The following is an 18397-nucleotide window of genomic DNA, read 5'->3' as shown; positions in this document are numbered from 1 at the left end:
ACCATATATTCTCCCTATTGATACCCTAGAGACCTAACCTCCAATTCTCCAATTCTCTGCAAGTCCTTGTGTGAACACAACGCTAAGGCAATTAAAGAATACAGCTATACATGAGTACCTCAATTTCAGATTGGAGGTCAATGTCAATCCAGGTGATGACTAAAAAAGTTACCTAGAGACTCATGGTCTCTACTCAGCAGATAAAGATCATTCCAGTATCTCTTCACCAAACTGAAGGGCTGGGCAGGGACTAAATGAGGGCCTGGCTCTTTGGGAACTTGCCCTTGGGTTGGAGTTGAGACTGTCTCCAGATTTATCTTCCAAAAGGGAGCTCTGTTTCTCTGCGTAAAGGAACATGGTAGGGGGCGGGGGAAAGGAAGAGAGGAGGGGAGAGGCTAAGAATAAAGGAGAGGCAACAATGAGGGATGTTTTCAAGTCCAACTTTATTATTCAGGTTTCTTCAATGCTCCCATGCTCTATTTGTATGCCCCTGCATGGCCTCTGATGACAAAACATGGCCTGGAAAAAAAATACTCTCATGAAATGTCAAACCTTTGTTATTTTCCAAATCTATCTGGAAATTTGAGACTAAGTTCTCATTGTCCTAACAGAATTGATGAATTGATGAATGCATGGCCAGCTGGGTGGGTGTTTAGAAGCTCCCACTCACCAGCCTTGGCAGGTTCATAAAAGATGAAGGGAAAACAAGGAGGGAGGGATATCCTGTTGGTTGCTCCTGTTCTCAATGGAGATCTGAACTTGAATTTGCCTTTTCATCAATGATCCCAATGAGAGTAGTGTTCTAAGCCTAAAGCCTAAGTATATACTTCTGTCAACGGCCAGTGTAACCTGGTGATGCTGCTGTCTGTTGTTCTTTGTCCATGGAGGATTCCCCATAAGGACTCACGATCACACATACCCCGAAAGTATCCAACCTCTCTGAGACTGCAACTCTATCCTATTATTCCCCTGAGATATAGTTATGAGCTTAAGTGTGTCCCTCCAAATGTTATATGTCGGAATCCTAGACCCTGCTTCCTCAGAGTGTGACTGTATTTGGAGATAGGGCCATGAAGGAGGCAAGTAAGTCAAAATAGGTCATTAGGATGAGCCCTACTCCGGTATGACTAGTGTCCACAGAAGAGGAGATTAGGACCCTGACAACACAGCAAGAGGACCACGAGAAGGACACAGGGAGAAGGCAGCCCTCTACCAGTCAAGGAGAGAGACCTCAGAAGAAACTAAACCTGCTAACACCTTGCTCTTGGACATCTAGCCTCCAGAATTGTGAGAAAACAAATTGCTGTTGTTTAAGCCACTGGTCTGTTGTATCTTGTTATAACAGCCTGAGCACATCAATACATACGTCGTCTATCCTTTCCAGTATCCAACAGTGAAAGCTCCCTAGAAATTCTCTTCTGGCCCCAAGAGGAAAAGCAAAGGAACCAGAAAATCCTGGACAAGTGATAGCTGCTTTAATGGCTCTGACTCTTGATTTTGAAGAAGTGCTGATCCTTTTGTGAGACAAGCGTTTGACTCGGACTCTAAGTGCAACAGTTCACAGATACTTAATTGGGCATCTAGGACACCACCGGAAACAAGTTCCGTATCTTTGGGAAGCCTCATGCATTGTAAAGAACACAGGCTTGGAGTCAACTTGGGTAAGTTACTTAACTTCTAGAATCTTAGTTCTCTCATCTGTAAAATAGCAATAATAATTTCTTGAATAATACTTGTAATTTGTGTGAGGATTAGAAACAGTAACTGTAAAAATTCACCTACTTTTCGACAGAGGAATTGGTACAATAAATAGTAGCTGTTATAATAATAATTATGATTATTTTAAAACAATCTAGCACTGAGCCTGACACCTGCTAAGGTCCAACACAAATTAACCGTCACACTCCTCTTTCCTTCAAGTAAGTTACATGTGAGAGTCCAAGGACTTTAAGATATCTGCAATGCAACCTAAACTTTTAGAGCCTTCTTGCTTTTATGCGGAAATTTGTTTCATCTGCAAACTGACATTTTGGTTCCTTTTTCCTAATCTTTATACATCTGCTATTTTTCCCTGCTTTACCATTTGCGTTGAACCAGTTACCAGGCATTTTTGTCTTGCTCCTGATTTTAAACAGAATGGTATTTTTAACATTTTGCCATTAAGTATCAAGTTTGTTGTAAGGTTTTTTGCAGCTACTCTTAAACAGGTTCAGGAAATTTGCTTTCTTAGCCATTCGTATTTACCATGAATGGTTGTTGGCTTTTATCAAATGTTTTTCCTACATGAAGGTGACCATACTTTTGTTTACTGCAAACTTTAAAATGGTGAATTACAATAATATTTTTTCTGATGTTCAACTCACCTCGCATTTTGGAAAACATCTAACTAGGTAGTAACTTATTATATTTTGTTAATATATTTCTGGATTCAGTTTGTCAACATTTTCATTTAGCATTTCAGATCTATGTTCATGAGTGAAAAACCGCTGTGTAATTTTTCTTTCTCATCTGTCCTTGTCTAGTTTCAACACCAGGTTTTTACTCATGTTATAAGATAAATTGAGAGGTTATTCCTCCTTTTATGTTATCTGAAAGGAATTACTTGTTCCTTGGGTAATCGGCAGAATGCACCCCTAAAATTATTGAAGCTAATGTTTTCTTTGTAGGTTTTAAATAATTTGTTCAATTCCTTTAGTAGTTACCAGATCATTTAGACTTGTTTTTATCTCTTCTCGAGTATGTTTTAATATACTATTTTTAAGAAATTTATATATTTCTCCTAATTTTTCTAATTTGATGGCATATACAGTTCTACACACGATTATCTTTTTAATAAATACAGATCTGTGGTTTTATTTCTTTTCTCATTCCATTTATTCTTTCTTTCTTCTACTCATCACTTCTGTCAAAAGCTTATCAGTTTTATTAAGCCTTTTAAAGATACGACATTTGTCTTCTTGCACTAGCAGGAACACATTTGTTCATTGTGCTGTTCCCAGAAGATAGAATCATGTCTGGCATTCAGTAAGTATTGGTTGAATTAAAAACACAAAAACAAAAACAAAACAAAAAAAACAAAAAACAATGCATGAAAAAAGCATAAAAAAGAATGTGGATAAGACCAAGTTTTAACAAATATCTGTAGCAGAAAACAGTAACAACCAAATGCATGGGTCTTCTTTTTAAAAAAAGAAAAAGTAAATAATAGCTTAAAAGAATGTCCTTCAACCCTTGCCTGATTCTGAACCCCTAGAGAGAAAGAGAGATCTTTAAAGATCTCAAACTCATAATAACTTCCTTACAAGTCCTAGTGGTTTTAACGAAGGCAGCTTTATCTTAAACAACACAAGATAGGCTCTGGCATTAGAAACTTATGTGAGATCATAAATTTGCCAATTTTTCTTCAATGCTTCAAATACATGTTAGTATTTGATCTTATGACAAAACCAATGAACAAAGAAAAGAAGAGACAAAGAAAAAACCAGACCCTTAAATACAGAGAACAAACAGGTGGTTGCCAGAGGGGAGGTGGGGGAATGGAGTAGGGGTAAAATAGGTGAAGGGGATTCAAAGCAAATGCATCCTGATGAGCACTGAGAAATGTATAGAATTGTTGAATCACTTTATTGTATGCCTGAAACGAGTATAACACTGTATGTTAATTATACTTGATTAACAAGCATCTGATCTTAGGACCTGTAGTACTTACTGATCCATCACTATTTTTCATTTTCTTTTTTAAAAAATTGTTTACTCTTTCTTTATTTTTGAGAGAGAGAGAGAGAGAGAGACAGAGCGTGAGCAGGGGAGGGGCAGAGAGAGGGAGACACAGAACTCGAAGCAGGCTCCAGGCTCTGAGCGGTCAGCACAGAGCCTGACGCGGGGCTCGAACTCACAGACGGCGAGATCATGACCTGAGCCGAAGCGGACGCCCAATTGACCGAGCTACCCAGGCGCCCCGCTATTTTTCATTTTCTAAACTGATGTTGCCGATACGCTGGAAATAAAGGGGCCTTGTAAATGCAGAGACGCAGAGGAAATGTTGAAAGGACAGTGCGTTTTGCACACGTTGCTTAACGCAGTCCTTCAGACACCAGGTTGTCAAATAGAGAAGTGTATGTCGTGGAGGAACTCTCTAGAGATCAGCAATTCCAAACTCTGCGTCTTTGCTTCTACACCACATTGAGTAAGGAGCCATGAGAAAAGAAATCACAGTTTCCTGAACTTAACCCACCGCTCCCTACACGCTCATTTAGTCTTTACATTTACTAGGAGTTTTCCTGCCCTGAGCTGTCTAAGAATCTGATTGAGAGTGTGACCCCATAGCTGTACACAGGACAACTTTGGAGGTTAGCTTGAGGATGTGCTGGCCCAAGCCACTCTCTGTAAATCCTAACAAAATCCTTATGTCAAATTCTTTTACCATCATTTACAAATTTCTCCCAAAGTAAAATACTGAGAACAAATGTCAGGTAATCAGTCCTTTAGCACTGGCATTAGGACACCAGACTAGAAGTTAAAGGGTCCATTCTAAAGACAATGCCAGACAACCTGGCAGAGTGACCGCGATGCAGCCATGCGTGAGCACTTAGATTGAGGAAAATAGGCCAGAAGTAGCCCCATCTCTGCTAATGGTCTGAGCCTGGCCGAGGAGGTGGCTGAAATCCCTGAAGAAAAGGCCCAGCTCTCATGTAACTCAGGTCCGATGTATAATGCAGGGTAGATATGCATAGGTTGTGGGTGGTAGCTGAACATACTTAGAAGAAAGTATAATGTCCTGAAAAGCTTTAAAGATCAAGCGCATTTTAATTTTTATTTATTTTCTAAGTTTAGTTATTTATTTTGAGAGAGCACCAGTGAGGATGGGCAGACAGAGGGAGAGATCATCTCAAGCAGACCCCGTGCTGTCAGCGCAGAGCCCGACGTGGGGCTCAATCTCACGAACCATGAGATCATGACCTGAGTGGAAACCAAGAGTTGGACACTTAACCAATTGAGCCACCCAGGCACCTTAGGGAATTTTTAAGTATACTAAAAGGAATCATTTACAAAAAATTATAAGTGCAAAAAAATAATAATAAAAAATTGTAAGTGCTAGAGATAAGCGTTCTGTGCTTGGAATGATAGATACATGACACAGTTTTGCATGTTAACATTACAACTCTATGCCAGCACCTGCAACACAATAGCTGCTCCATTAATGGCTTTAGGTAAGTGGTATAAAGAGCAGTGGTCTGGAGTCTGAAACCCTGGATTCTAATCGTGACTCTATCATTAACCGGCTATGTTACCTTGTGGTCTGGCCTGTGTTACCTTCTTTGGGTCTCAGAGTTTTCCTCTGTGAAACAGAAGATAAACTGAATGGTCATAAGATCACTTCCCGTTTGAAATGTCTACGTCTCAATTATCGATGCTACGTGAAGACCAGGTCCCTGCTCCCCAGTGAGAATGTCCTCCCAAGGAATCACAGGGCAGGATCACAAAGGCAAGGAAGGGAATGGGGTTTTCAGCCAACGGAGGCTAGGCTAGTCTAACATGGCTGGAGCACTGTGCTGTCACAAGATGAGATGGGAGGGGAGAATGTGGCTAAGTCCGAAAATACCCAGAGTGTGAGGGGCAAAGACTTGCAGCTGAAGATGGGCCAGAAGGAGTCAAGCTCATCGTTTGGAAAAATCAAGCCTCTAATATTGTGAATGGTGACATCATCCTGTTTTTACAGGACAGTGGATTTCCACCCTTGCTTCACACACTTAGTTAAATGTATATATATACATATTATCCATTTGTTTGTTTATTTATGTGAAAGTGTATGTATTTATTTTGAGACAGAGAGAGAGACACAAGCAGCTGAGGGGCAGAAAGAGAGGGCAGAGAGAATCCCCAGCATGATCCATGCTGTCAGCACAGAGCCCTAGGCAAGGGCTCTGTCTCACAAATTGCGAGATCATGACCTGAGCTGAGATCAGAAGTCATATGCTTAACCAACTAAGCCACCCAGACACTGCTCGTTCATTAATTTAAAGAGAAGTGCCAGGGGCACCTGGGTGGCTCAGTCCTTTAAGCGTCTGGCATCGGCTCAGGTCATGATCTCATGGTTCGTGGATTCAAACCCTGCATCAGGCTCTGTGCTGACAGCTCAGAGCCTGGAGCCTGCTTCCGATTCTGTGTCTGCCTCTCTCTCTGCCCCTCCCCCACTCGTGCTCTGTCTCTCTCTGTCTCTCAAAAATAAATAAGCATTAAAAAAATAATAAACAAATAAATAGAAGTGCCTGGATCCCGCCACTAGACATCTTGATTCAGTGGAACTGGGGGGAGGACTGACATCAGAATTGATTTTAGCCCCTGTGGTGATGCCATCATCTGAGGAAAATCATTTGTTTGGTGCTTTACAGTTCACATACCTTTCAGGGATAAACTTCCATCCTCACAGCCAATGTATAAAGTGGGCAGAATAGGTATCATTATCACCATTCCAAATGGGAGAAAATGGAGTCTCAAAGAAATTACATTTATCCAATTGACAAGCAGCAGAAATGAAAGTCTCAGCCAATTTCCTGAGTCCAGGGCCAGTGCTTTTTCATGTTTTTTCACTGTTGCTCACCTGCCTAAAATGAAAACAGGGGTTAGAATTTATTCCCCAATCCAAGAAAATATTAGAACCAAGGAGCATGCTATGAGGTTAGCAAAAGGCAAGTTAAGACCTGATGAAAAAGCACTTCTTTGAACGGAGTTAATACATTCATGGACCTATGAGCTTGAAAATGTGGTAGATGGGCATCACAGGTTCTGATGAGATTTCAATAAACGCATAGATAAAAGATCCACTCTCTTAACTATTTGAGAGCAGCACAGCATCTTCCCATGAATTTGTCTGAGACCAGGGCCAGACTGGCTACATTACGTTACTGACAGTCTACAAATTATAGTCAGATATACTCAGAGCTGATAGTCTTATCTGCTTCATGCTTCTACTGCAAAGTCGATTAACCTGGCCCTCAGAAGGAAGGTACAGCACAGATAAGTGACAATCTTACAAATCAGCTACAAAATATGAGGATGTGGTTGATACCACTACCGCAAAACAGGGGCCCCTGGGTTTCATTAGGCAAGCTAGTTATTACAGTTATTACATGGCTAACATAGAGAAGGAAACTCCCATGTATCAGATGCCTGCAGTGTGGGAAACCTCTATGGGGCCCTTTGCATGTGCTGTGACGTCTATCCTCAAGAGAATCCCAAGAGGCTAACATTGTATTATCCCCTTTTCACAGGTGAGGGGAGTCAGGCTCAGAGAGGCTAAACACTGTGCTTAAGCTTACAGAGCTTCATACGGCGCAATCAAAATGTGCCTATCTTCAGAGCTTGTGGTCTTTCCGCTCTGTTTCTCCCACCTACCAAGGGCTAGGAAACCTGATGAAACCTAACAAGCAACTAGCAAGAAGACTTGTCCACTATTAGCTGGCTCTGTCTTTAGGAGGCTGCATCTCAGGGGCTGGAGAGCTGCCTAGCTTCCATCATTAGCAGCAGCACCCCTAACACTGGCAGGAAGACAGGGCACCCAACCTGCAGCGTCCGGGCGCATCCGATCCCAAAACTGACATTTAGGATGTTCATCAGGAGGTAGGAGCGTTTCCTTCACGTGGGGAATCCTGCCTCACTTAGTCACCCTGCTGTTGCGCAATAGATAGGGCATGTCCAATAGCATGGCACGCTAACTGTCAAAATAACACGAGTAAGAATGTTGGCAGCCAGATAGCTGCTAAATAATCAAAACTTCGCTGCCTATTACAAAAGCCAGAGCTCACAGAACTTGCTGCTTTAAGTTTTGCAGGGTGCTAAGGGGCGCCTTGGTGGCTCGGTTGAGCGTCCAACTTCGGTTCAGGTCACGATCTCTCAGTCTGTGATTTCAAGCCCCACGTCAGTCTCTGTGCTGACAGCTCAGAGCCTGGAGCCTGCTTTGAGTTCTGTGTCTCCCTCTCTGTCTCTGCCCCTCCCCGCCCTTGCTTACACTCTGCTTTCTCTCTCTCAAAAATAAATAAACATTAAAATTTTTTTTTCTTTAAAAAAAACTAAATAAATGTCAAAAAAATTAAAAATAAATAAAAAATTTTGCAGGGTGCTAAGCTCTAAGGAAACATGTATCATTATACATATCCCTAAACACAACCCCAAATGAGAGATGTGTCATTGGTCCAAGGGACTGGGTGCCAAACCTTTAATGCTCTCACCTTAACACTGAGAAGCCACCCATGAAACGCATACTCTCAATAGCACCAATTAATCCTGATCAAGCACCCCAAACACAGTAGACACATATGCAGAAACCACATCCCTAGTTTCCACTGTTGAAATGGCCTTGTTCCCACTTTCTCTGGATTCTTCACCACCTTTCAACACACTTCCCACCAGCAGCCGGTCCTTCTTCTTGAAACATACATCTCGTGTTGTACCCCCACTCAAAACCTTCTCATTGTTCTTAGAATAAAGTTAAAGTCAAGACCATAGTCAGCAACCCTCCTTCAGCCTGGTCAAACCCACTAAGCTCTACTTTGTCCTTCTATTATTTCCCTGACCACACCTGCCTGCCTTGGGATTTTATCACATGCCATGTCCTCACCTGAATCACAACCTTCCTCCCACCTCCAGCCCACCACTTTAACTGGGCTAATTTCTTTTTACCCATCATAGTTCTACGTAAATGTCACTTTTTTGGAATATCCAAATTAGGTGTCCCTGTTGTATTTTCTCACAGCAGCCTATTGTTCCACCTGCAAAATAATTATAATTGGAATGTAACGACTAAATATTGGGGTCTTTGGTAAAATGTGTTGTTCCTACCAATGTAAAATCCATAAGAGCTGGAGAAAACAATCATCTTGTTCATTTCTCTTTTCCTGAGTGCCTTCTACATTAATTGTTCATTCAGTGTCTGTTGAACAAATGAATGAATGTGGTTACCCACTCTCTGACTTTGTTTTCTACTAGTCTAAGGATAATCTAAAACAAGTTTCCTTCCAAACTGAGAGCCTGTCCCTGCATGTCAAATTATCGCTCCTGAGTCATAGCATGACCCACTGCACCCGAGCAGATGCTCCCTACCACTGCCATCTTGGGGTCATAGCATCTGCTCTGTGAGAGAATTCTCGTGACACTAACCACAGGCTGAGATATAAGCACAGAGCTCATGTCCTCAGCACAGGACACCACATCATAAGAGGCGAATTCCTTGCCTTACACAAAATTAGCCATTCAATAAATATTTGTTGCATTGGAATCTGAGAGCTGAATAAGACCTATGAAAGAGCCTCACATTTTATCTCAGTTTAGTTCATAATGGAAATATGAGCTATTTAAGAAAACAAGAAAGCAAGAAAGCAGTATTTCAAACTAAAATGTGATTTTTGTAATAGGTTGTTTTAAATGTTCATGTTACAAAATTAATGAATGCAAAATTATAAATATGGATTACTCTTTTCTTGTTCCATGTGAAATATTATATATTGGGTTGGCTAAAAACTTTTAAGCCATATTTTTGTTGGGGAGATGGATATTTTTTCTTAAATTTGATAATGCCACACAATTGTGCATGGCAGTTCTCAACCGAGAAATCAACAGCCATCCAAGTTAATTTTTGAGTGAAGAGAAAAATAAAGGTGTTTTTATACATGAAAAAAGAAAGGTTTAGTTTAGGATTTCAAATATTGAAACCTGTTGTTCACACGAGTATATGTATCTTTGCCAAAGCATGTTTCATTTGTTGGTTGAGAGAGTATCTTGATCTTAGTTAGATCTACCTCTAACCTTCCAAATCAAAAACAAAACAAAACAGAGCTCTGAGAGCTTTAATCTCTTTTTATGGAGCAAAGAATCCTATTTCTATCCCAGGAATCTAAAGAACAAGAGTAGGATATAAGGTGTGGGCAGTGTTACAAACAGGCTCCTAGCCCACAGATCTGGCGGTAAGCATGCAAAGTCTACAGATATATCATTGCAGTGCAACCAGAAACAGCACTGAAATGTGGAAATGGCAATTAAGAGCAAAGTGACCACTTTCTTCTTAGTGCATATAATAAAAGTATTTGCCAATCCTGCAGGTAATTGCCAGGTGCTGAAACAATGACATAAGATGACCAGGAAAATGCAAATAAATGAAGGGCAGTGCCTACAGGAGTTTAGGCAGTAACCAAGCTGGGTAGATGAGAAACACCAACACATGAATCTTTATGATGTTCTAGTACCCAGAGATCTAAAGTGTTGATGAAGTGTGAAAAAATAAGATCAGTGGTTGCAACAATTCCAGGGCCAGAATTCATGCAGGAAACCATTGAATATATTGAGGGGGAAAAATATATTAAGGTGCAACAGAAAAAGGTACACATACCCACGTGCCCTTGTACACACATACAAACCCATGGAACACAAATAGGCCAGCAAGTCAGTGATGCACGACACCTGCGTACAAACCCTCCCTGTTCGGCCTCCTCATCACAGGGAACTCGGCCTCCCTTGTCCTCCCCAGGCAGCAGCCATGCCTGAGTGTCTGCCTCTCCAGGAGGGTGGCCAGGAGCCCCCTCTATTGGTATTCATGGATGTATCATCCTTGTTAAGAACCTGCTGACCTCATGCCTGACAGTGTCAGCTGCCAGACCCATCATAATGACATAAATGATCAACACCTCAGGGTTAGAGACCAGAAAGATATTGATCAAAACTCCTCCTCCTCCTCCTCCTCCTCCTCCTCCTCCTTCTCTCCCTCCATCTCTCTCTCTCTCTCTCTCTCTCTCTCTCTCTCTCTTTCTCTCTCTCTCTCTCTGCCTTCTTCCTTCCCTGTTGGATACACACATTTGAACACCAGAAGAGTTTCTTTGCCTTTCCTGGAACTATGTAGCCCACTACAGTTTCAGGATCTACCGAGGCAAATTCTTAACAAATTCCTTAACTTTCAGCTTGTCTTCCATATAAAATATGAGTCCCTCTCAGGATCAAACAAATTACGTTAAGCTTTGTCTGCACCACAGTTTCCTTCTACAAGACCATGCATCACACCCACTCTAAGCTCATGTCAGTCCAGGTCTCTTTGCTAGGCCTTGGACGGCCCTGAGTTTACTTTGGTGGTCATGTCAGAGCTCTTGTGCAGATGAAGAAAAAAATGACCATCAAGGGTGGAGACGGGCATCAACACCCCTAAGAAATCAGAGAACAGGAGAAGCTGAGGTCTTATTCTTACGTGAAGCTGGTTTTATCATTCTCAGTATAAACAACTGGTTGCTGCCCAAATTACTAATGGGATTATCTGCCATTCTGCCATTTTGATTCAACACTTTTAAGTTTTAGAGGGTTTTTTCCAATCTTAAAGATGGACTTAAAAAATGCAGTTTGTCTTAGGACAGACCACAGCTTCATTAGATTATAATTCAATATTTAAGACCCAAAAAGTTCTGAAACTGAGATAAGTAGGTCAAGAAACAAATTGTGCTTCCCATTTTTTCCCAGTTGTGGTCAAACTTAGGCCACCATTCATTGTGAGGACTTGGCTGAATTGCTTAACTACACCAAGCTCAATCTGGCCTTCTTTCAAAACTGGAGATTTCAATCTCTTTCCAATGTCACAGGATGATAAAATCTGTTCACTGTATGCATACAGAGCACTAAAGGTAATTTCAGAAAACATAAAACGTGATATTTATCTTAGTCTTTGAAAATCATGTAGCACAACGAACATGGTAGGAGCATAGTGACCATCTTAGTGCCATAAAAAAATAAAGCGAAAGGCAATGATTACATTTAGAGCAGAAGAGATGAACGTGATGAAGAAAATGTTGGAGAAGGTGTTCTTCATGTGGCATTTTAATTAAATATTTGAATTTCATGAGTTAATCAATGAATATCCTTATAAGCATAAGATAGATTAAACAATGCAGCATAGTTCATACACTTAGAGCCAGGCAGTCTTGAGGTCAAATTTCAGCACAAATCTGCATGTGACCTTGGGCAGGTCTTTATTCTGCGACTCAGTTTCTTCACCAGTCGAATGGCAACTAAATTAGCTTTTGGCAGGTCATAGGTGCCCCACAAATAGTAGTAACACCCCCAAGGATAAAAAGTGTTGATCTTCTGAGAGTGGCTGGGAGGTAGCCATGGCAGGATAGAGGGGGAAGCAAAGGGTCTCAAATGTAGTCACTCGGCAGATCCCTTCCTCATCACCCTTTATTCAGTTGCTCACCAAGCATTTATTAAAACCTACTGTGTGATAGGAACCATGCTAAAATACAAGTGCTTGTTTTTAATTAAGGGAGCACCATGTATACACAGATAATAGCAGTGCAATGAGTTAAGTGCCAGAAAGAGGGAGTCGGGGCTGCCCCTCAGAAGAAGTGGCATGAGAGCTGAGCTGTGACTACTGGACAGGAGTTGGTCAGGGCATCACAGACATGAATTACATTCCAAAGGATAGGGAATGGCCAGTGCTAAGGAGTGGCTGCAGAAAGAACATGGAGACTGGCATGGACTTACATTTGTAAGTTCTGGACAGAGTGCATTGTCTTGTGCACAATAGGTGCTTGGTAATGCATGTGATCACGAAGAGGAAGGAAAGGAAAGCTGTTCCAGATGTGGGAGTAAGGTGAAAGAGGCAAGAAGGACTAAAAAGACCAAGATGAATATAATGAGGAGCAGAAGAATGAGCTGAGAGAATAAGATCGACTGTGCTCACCCACAGATGGTGGTGGTGTGGAGGGAACACTAGTCGTGGAACCCAGACACTTGCCCCAGGATCCTCATTTAACCATTGGCCATTAACATGGTCTTCAGTAAGTCATCTCCACATCTCTCAATTCCAGCTTCCTCAGCAATAAAGTCAGGGATCTGAACCCAATGAGCTCTGAGATCTCTTCCAGTTCTGTTCCATTTAAAAACACCTGTTAACTTTCTACTCAGTGTTGGGCACTATACAATCCACTGGGGAGCCAAAGAGTAATTCGACATTATGCTGGTTTTTCTCCATTTGTTACTCCCTCATTGCCACATCCATCCTGTCCTTTTCCTGCTGTACCCTGTACTGCATGAGTACAACTCCCACTGTACCTCCAGGCACCTTACCTCTGGTTGTCTATTACTCTCACACAATGGGAGCCCTTGTGGGAGGTTGGAAATGGCAAGAAAAAGGGTGGCGTATTTCTCCTCCTGCTCCCTCCTTACTTCATCTCTGAGGGGTGACTGTGATCACTTTTCTTCACTAGTATAGCTCCTGCCTGGCAGCCCATCTTCCATGGCTCCAGCCTTCTCTGAGAGTCAGAAAAGCTATTTCTCCCCTTGCCTCTCTAGGCCCAGATAAGCCAATGGCTTCTCAGGTTTGCTAGTGCCGGAGCACCTCAAATTTCTTTAAACCTGCTTTCAATTGTTCTGCATAGTCCAAAGACAAGTAAAATCTGTCATACTGGAATAAACAGCAGCACCAAGCATTTGAACAATTTGACTTTTGCTGTTTTACATCAGTTGACAATTTTTAGGGGATCAGCTGAGTGTGCAAATTCAGAAACTTGAGATACATGCAAGCTCTGTACAAAAAGGCAAATTCTTTGTCTGGAGTGACCAGTTCGCCGGGAAACAAAGATTAACCAAACTAACAACTTGTATACCAAATTCAGTGCAATTCTTCCTTAACCCTTTGATACTTAACATCATGATTCCCCAGGCTGGGGCAGTTCCCATCTTTCTCCACTGCCACTTATGTTGTCAGAGAGAAGACAGTAGCTTCCCTTGTGGTCTTCAAGGGACAGATGTTCCACCGCTCTGCTGTTGATATCACCAAGTTATGAGCAGAGTAGGAAGATGGACATTGCATCACAGAGCCAGCTGTAGCAAGCTAGCATGCAAGGAGAGATGGCAGTGTGGAAATGAGGCCTGTGTTCTGCGTCATATTAGAAAGATCAGCTCCAAGACCTTGAGGCCCTGTGACCTTTTCTCACTAGGACAGAATACAGAACCTTCTCAGAAAGCCATGCACTTAAGTGAAATCATAGGTCAAGAAAGAATCAAGACATTGTCTAAGAGAAATGCATTTTATCAAAACCCCCTGATTTTAGATCTTGGGCAGGTTACTTAAACACTCTGAGCCTCAGTTTCTGCATCCATAAACCCGTTAGTAATACTTCATGTGCTCATTGAGAGGATTAAAGGAAATCATGGAAGCAAAGAAGTCTAGGGTGAGGGTGTGCCATGGAATTGGCCTGCAATATGGCAGCTGTTGTATTGCTGTTATTACTCCAATGTACTGGCCTCAGGCAATCTCTTAGAGGGCTAGTTGAGGCTACACCCAAGACATTTGGGATGGTCCAACATGATCCTCATCACTTTCAATCCAGAGAAAATTTGGGTAGCCTCGCACTTCAGAGGGTTTCAAGGAGTATTTTGAGGGGGCTACAGAGTTGCAACTGCCCCCAAAACACCTCCTACCCAGCGGGGCAAGTCCATGGGCTCCCCTCTCATCTAGCTTGAAATTTTCATCATTAGAGTCACTCTGTGGGGCTAGGACAAATGGGAACAGTAAGCAGGTACCTTTCACTTTTTCTATTAGCTAGCTATCTCTTTTTCTCTCTCTGTCTCTCTGTGTCTCTCTACTTGACTCTCTCTCTCTCTCTCTCTCTCTCTCTCTCTCTCTCTCTCTCACACACACACACACACACACACACACACACGTGCACATGCACACACACACACACACACACAAACACACACACCATCCACCTACCTGTTTACTTGTTTGTACCAGAAACAACCAAACAGTACTGACTGGACCACAAATTTCACTTTTTCCAGCTGTTTTTGTGCCTTTGATGCTATTGCCAACCCTTGCACACTCACCTGTTCTCAGTACCTTACTCAGCACCCACCTCACGGTTAGTAGACTACCACAGTTCTTATATCTTTGCCACTGAATCCACACTCTCTCCTTCCACTAAGAATTCAGGAAGCTCCCACTCACTACCTTTAGTGTTTCTTCCCTTAAATAGCAGAATGTAGGAGCCTAAGGGAAGCAGAATCACCCAATAGGAAGAAAAAAGAAGAAAGGACTCATGAAGGAAAGATCTAGAGCTTCACGGTGAAATTAAACTGATATACTGGTTTGAATGGTTATTTTAATAAGCTTAATGAATTTGCCACTCCAAAAACAATCCGTAGTGTTAATCTTTATCGCCTGAAACACAAAGTAAAAAAACATATATTGTGGGAACTTGAAGGGTGAAAGGAGACCCTTGTGGGGAAAGTGTCTTTCATCAATGATACATGCCCTCTCTCGATCATGGGGATTCCCTATTTAACCTCTACATAAAATTGACCTTACCACATGAAGAGTGTTAATAGATATCTAAACCCATTATTCTATAGCTCATGCTAAAAATTATAAATGTATAATTATAAAGTTATAAAATGTGAGCCTGATGGGAATTTAAAAGTTTAATATTATAGTCCTAATTTTTTGAGTCTAACACCTGTGACTAATTTGTCTTCAACAGCAGCACTGGCCTGGTACTTATCAGATATGCAAGAGCAGTTCCTTAGCTGAATGATCCAGCAGAGGAAAAGCCAAAGCACACCTCGGTGTCTTGGGACCCTCAGTCTCCTCCCTTGAGCTAGGTGTTACACGGAAATCCAGTGACCTCAACATAAACAATTGTGCATAATCAATTGCAAGCTGTAGCCTGTTCTGGATAGGAAATTAGACCCATTCCAAAGTCAATGGGGGAAAACAAGACACTCCAAGCAAGATGACCATGGGACTGCATGGAGCCTTCTCTAATTAGGTGAGTGTTAACTATTTAGAGATATTGGGCAAACAGTTGGAAATATGAGCTCCCTGAGAACTCAGAAAAGATACCAGTAGATTATGTACCTACTTTGGGGCACCATATGCAAAGTGATATAAGCATAAAGCCTGGAGATAGATAAAATGACACAGGCAGGCCTTGGGCATAGAGGAAGAAGAGCTTAAAAAGACAAAGCAGTGGTAGGAGGAAGAGACCAGAGTAGGGCACTTCAGTGGAAAGAGTTTCAAAAAGGGGTAAAGGAGCAGTTACATAAAACACAGCTGAAAAGTCAAGGACAATGAATACTCACAAGGAATGGCAGGATTTATAATATGGAGAATCTCAGGAAGTATCCAGAACTGAATTTGAAATCAAAAGACTTGGGCTCAAGACGTACATAAAGTAATTTCTCTCTACATCATGCTTTCTGCTTACTTCTTATTCCTGCTTCCCTCATCCTGTTAGTAAACATGCCATTTGTTGTGTCCTCTTTGGCTCTTCTCTCCGGCATGACCTTTCAGTTCCTGCCCCTTCTTTATTTTTTAACTTTATTTTACTCCTTTGAGAGAGACAGAGACAGCGTACGCCATGGAGGGACAGAGAGAGAGAGGGAGAGAGAAAGAATCCCAAGCACGCTCCACAATACCAGTGCAGAGCCCGACAGGGAACTCAGACTCATGAACCATGAGATCATGACCTGAGTCGAAACCAAAAGTCAGATGCTTAACCGACTGAGCCACCCAGGTGACCTCGTTAGCATGTATTTAAAAGGGATTACAGGCATAAGAAAAAAGATTGACCTCTCAAGTGTAAGTAGCATCTGACTTTTGCAGTGAAGATTCCACAAAACTCAGAGAGCATGATTTTGTAATAGTCTTCATTAGCATGGTTTGGTTTTGTTTTGTTTTGTTTTTTTTTTTCTAGCAATTCTTTAGCAAGTACTGAAGAAGAGAACATACAGGTTAGAATGGCATGTTTATGAACTAGTGTGCTGCCCTCCCCAGAAACTCAAGCATTCTAGAGAAGATATTATCCACTGGACTAAGTTTAAACCACTTAGACTGTAATTCAAAACCCTACATGATCTGATACCAGCCTATTTCCCCAGCATTCTCTCTCTCTCTAAGCATTCAGTCAATAATCCAACAAACATTTATCAAGCACTTACTCTATTTCGGGCATTGTGTCAATTGTTACATCAAGCAGCCACCAGCCAGTCCTTTTCCATTTAAACATTACCACTCCCACTCCTTTGCTGACCGGGCTCCCCTCATCGAGAGTGCCTTTGCCCTTCTCTGCACATATTGAAATCATCAGAGGCAGCGTGCTCGGCAGACAGGAGCAGGGGCTTTGCAGTCTGCATGTGATTTAAACCCAGCTCCACCACTAGCTATAGCTGTGCGACTTTGGGCAAGTCTCTTAGGCTCTTTATGCCCATTTCCTCCTCCTTCTGTGTTATCGTGTTAATATGATGAGCAAACATGTAAAAAACGCCCAGAATAAGATGTAAAGGTATTTAGAACCATACCGGAAATCTGGTAAGTATCCAATAAATGTTAAAAAGTGGTAGTGGTGGTAATCATAGTATTATTGGGCATTAGCCCAGAGGAAGATGTGCCTCCTTCATAATACTTTCCACGATAATCCCAGCTCACGATCCAGACTCACACGGTTCTTATGATATATAGTCTGGCATATGTCTTATATTTTTAAATAGATTAAATTCCCTTTGGATGCAGACTGTTATACATTTTTTTAAATGTTTATTTATTTTTGAGAGAGAGAGAAAGAGCAGGAAAGGAGCAGAGAGGGGGGCGGAGAGAGGATCCCAAGCAGGCTCCATCCTGACAGCAGAGAGCCCGATGTGGGGCTCAAACTCACAAACCATGAGATCATGACCTGAGCTGAAGTTGGACCCTTAACCGACTGAGCCACCTAGGTCCCCCTGTTATATATTTTTATATTTCCCCAACACTCACAAGGACACCCACCACAGTGCCTATTGGTAATAGTAAGGGATACATATATCATATATATAAAGCATATCAGGGGCACCTGGGTGGCTTGGTCGGTTAAACGTCCGACTTCGGCTCAGGTCATGATCTCACAGTCCGTGAGTTCGAGCCCCACGTTGGGCTCTGTGCTGACAGCTCAGAGCCTGGAGCCTGTTTCAGATTCTGTGTCTCCCTCTCTCTCTGCTCCTCCCCTGTTCATGCTCTGTCTCTCTCTGTCTCAAAAATAAATAAACGTTATATATAAAGCATATCATATGTAAGGGATATATACATCATATATATCATATATATAATGATATTATATATATGATATATAATACATATATATGATATATATAGTAAGTGATATGTATTATATATCTTATATATATATATATAACGTATATATCACTATTACTAGTAGGTAATGATATATGTTTAATATATATATATATAGGACATATGTACTATATCATTAATATATATAGGATTAATTCAGTGAACTTTAAGGAAAATTCTCTGGATAATGGCAAACCTTAGTTCTTTCATCACCAGGAAACATCAAAGTTTATAACTACCAAAATGGGAGGAAGGTGA

General features: G+C 41.6%; 1 long non-coding RNA gene across 1 annotated transcript; it reads right to left on the bottom strand.

Annotated features, from left to right (window-relative positions):
- Positions 1-433: 433 nt before the first annotated feature.
- LOC132669286 (uncharacterized) lies at positions 434-17189 on the bottom strand. The gene is made up of 3 exons (XR_009606066.2): positions 16975-17189; positions 6402-6605; positions 434-519 (listed from the first exon to the last, which is right to left on the bottom strand). It is a non-coding gene; the product is annotated as an uncharacterized LOC132669286 (long non-coding RNA).
- Between the last annotated feature and the right edge of the window lie 1208 nt (positions 17190-18397).

The sequence above is a fragment of the Panthera onca genome, chromosome B3, assembly GCF_046562875.1.
Source record: "Panthera onca isolate mPanOnc1 chromosome B3, mPanOnc1 haplotype 2, whole genome shotgun sequence".
Classification (NCBI taxonomy): Eukaryota; Metazoa; Chordata; class Mammalia; order Carnivora; family Felidae; genus Panthera; species Panthera onca.
The sequence above is the reverse complement of the archived record's forward strand: the minus strand, read 5'-3'. Positions and strand labels throughout refer to the sequence as shown.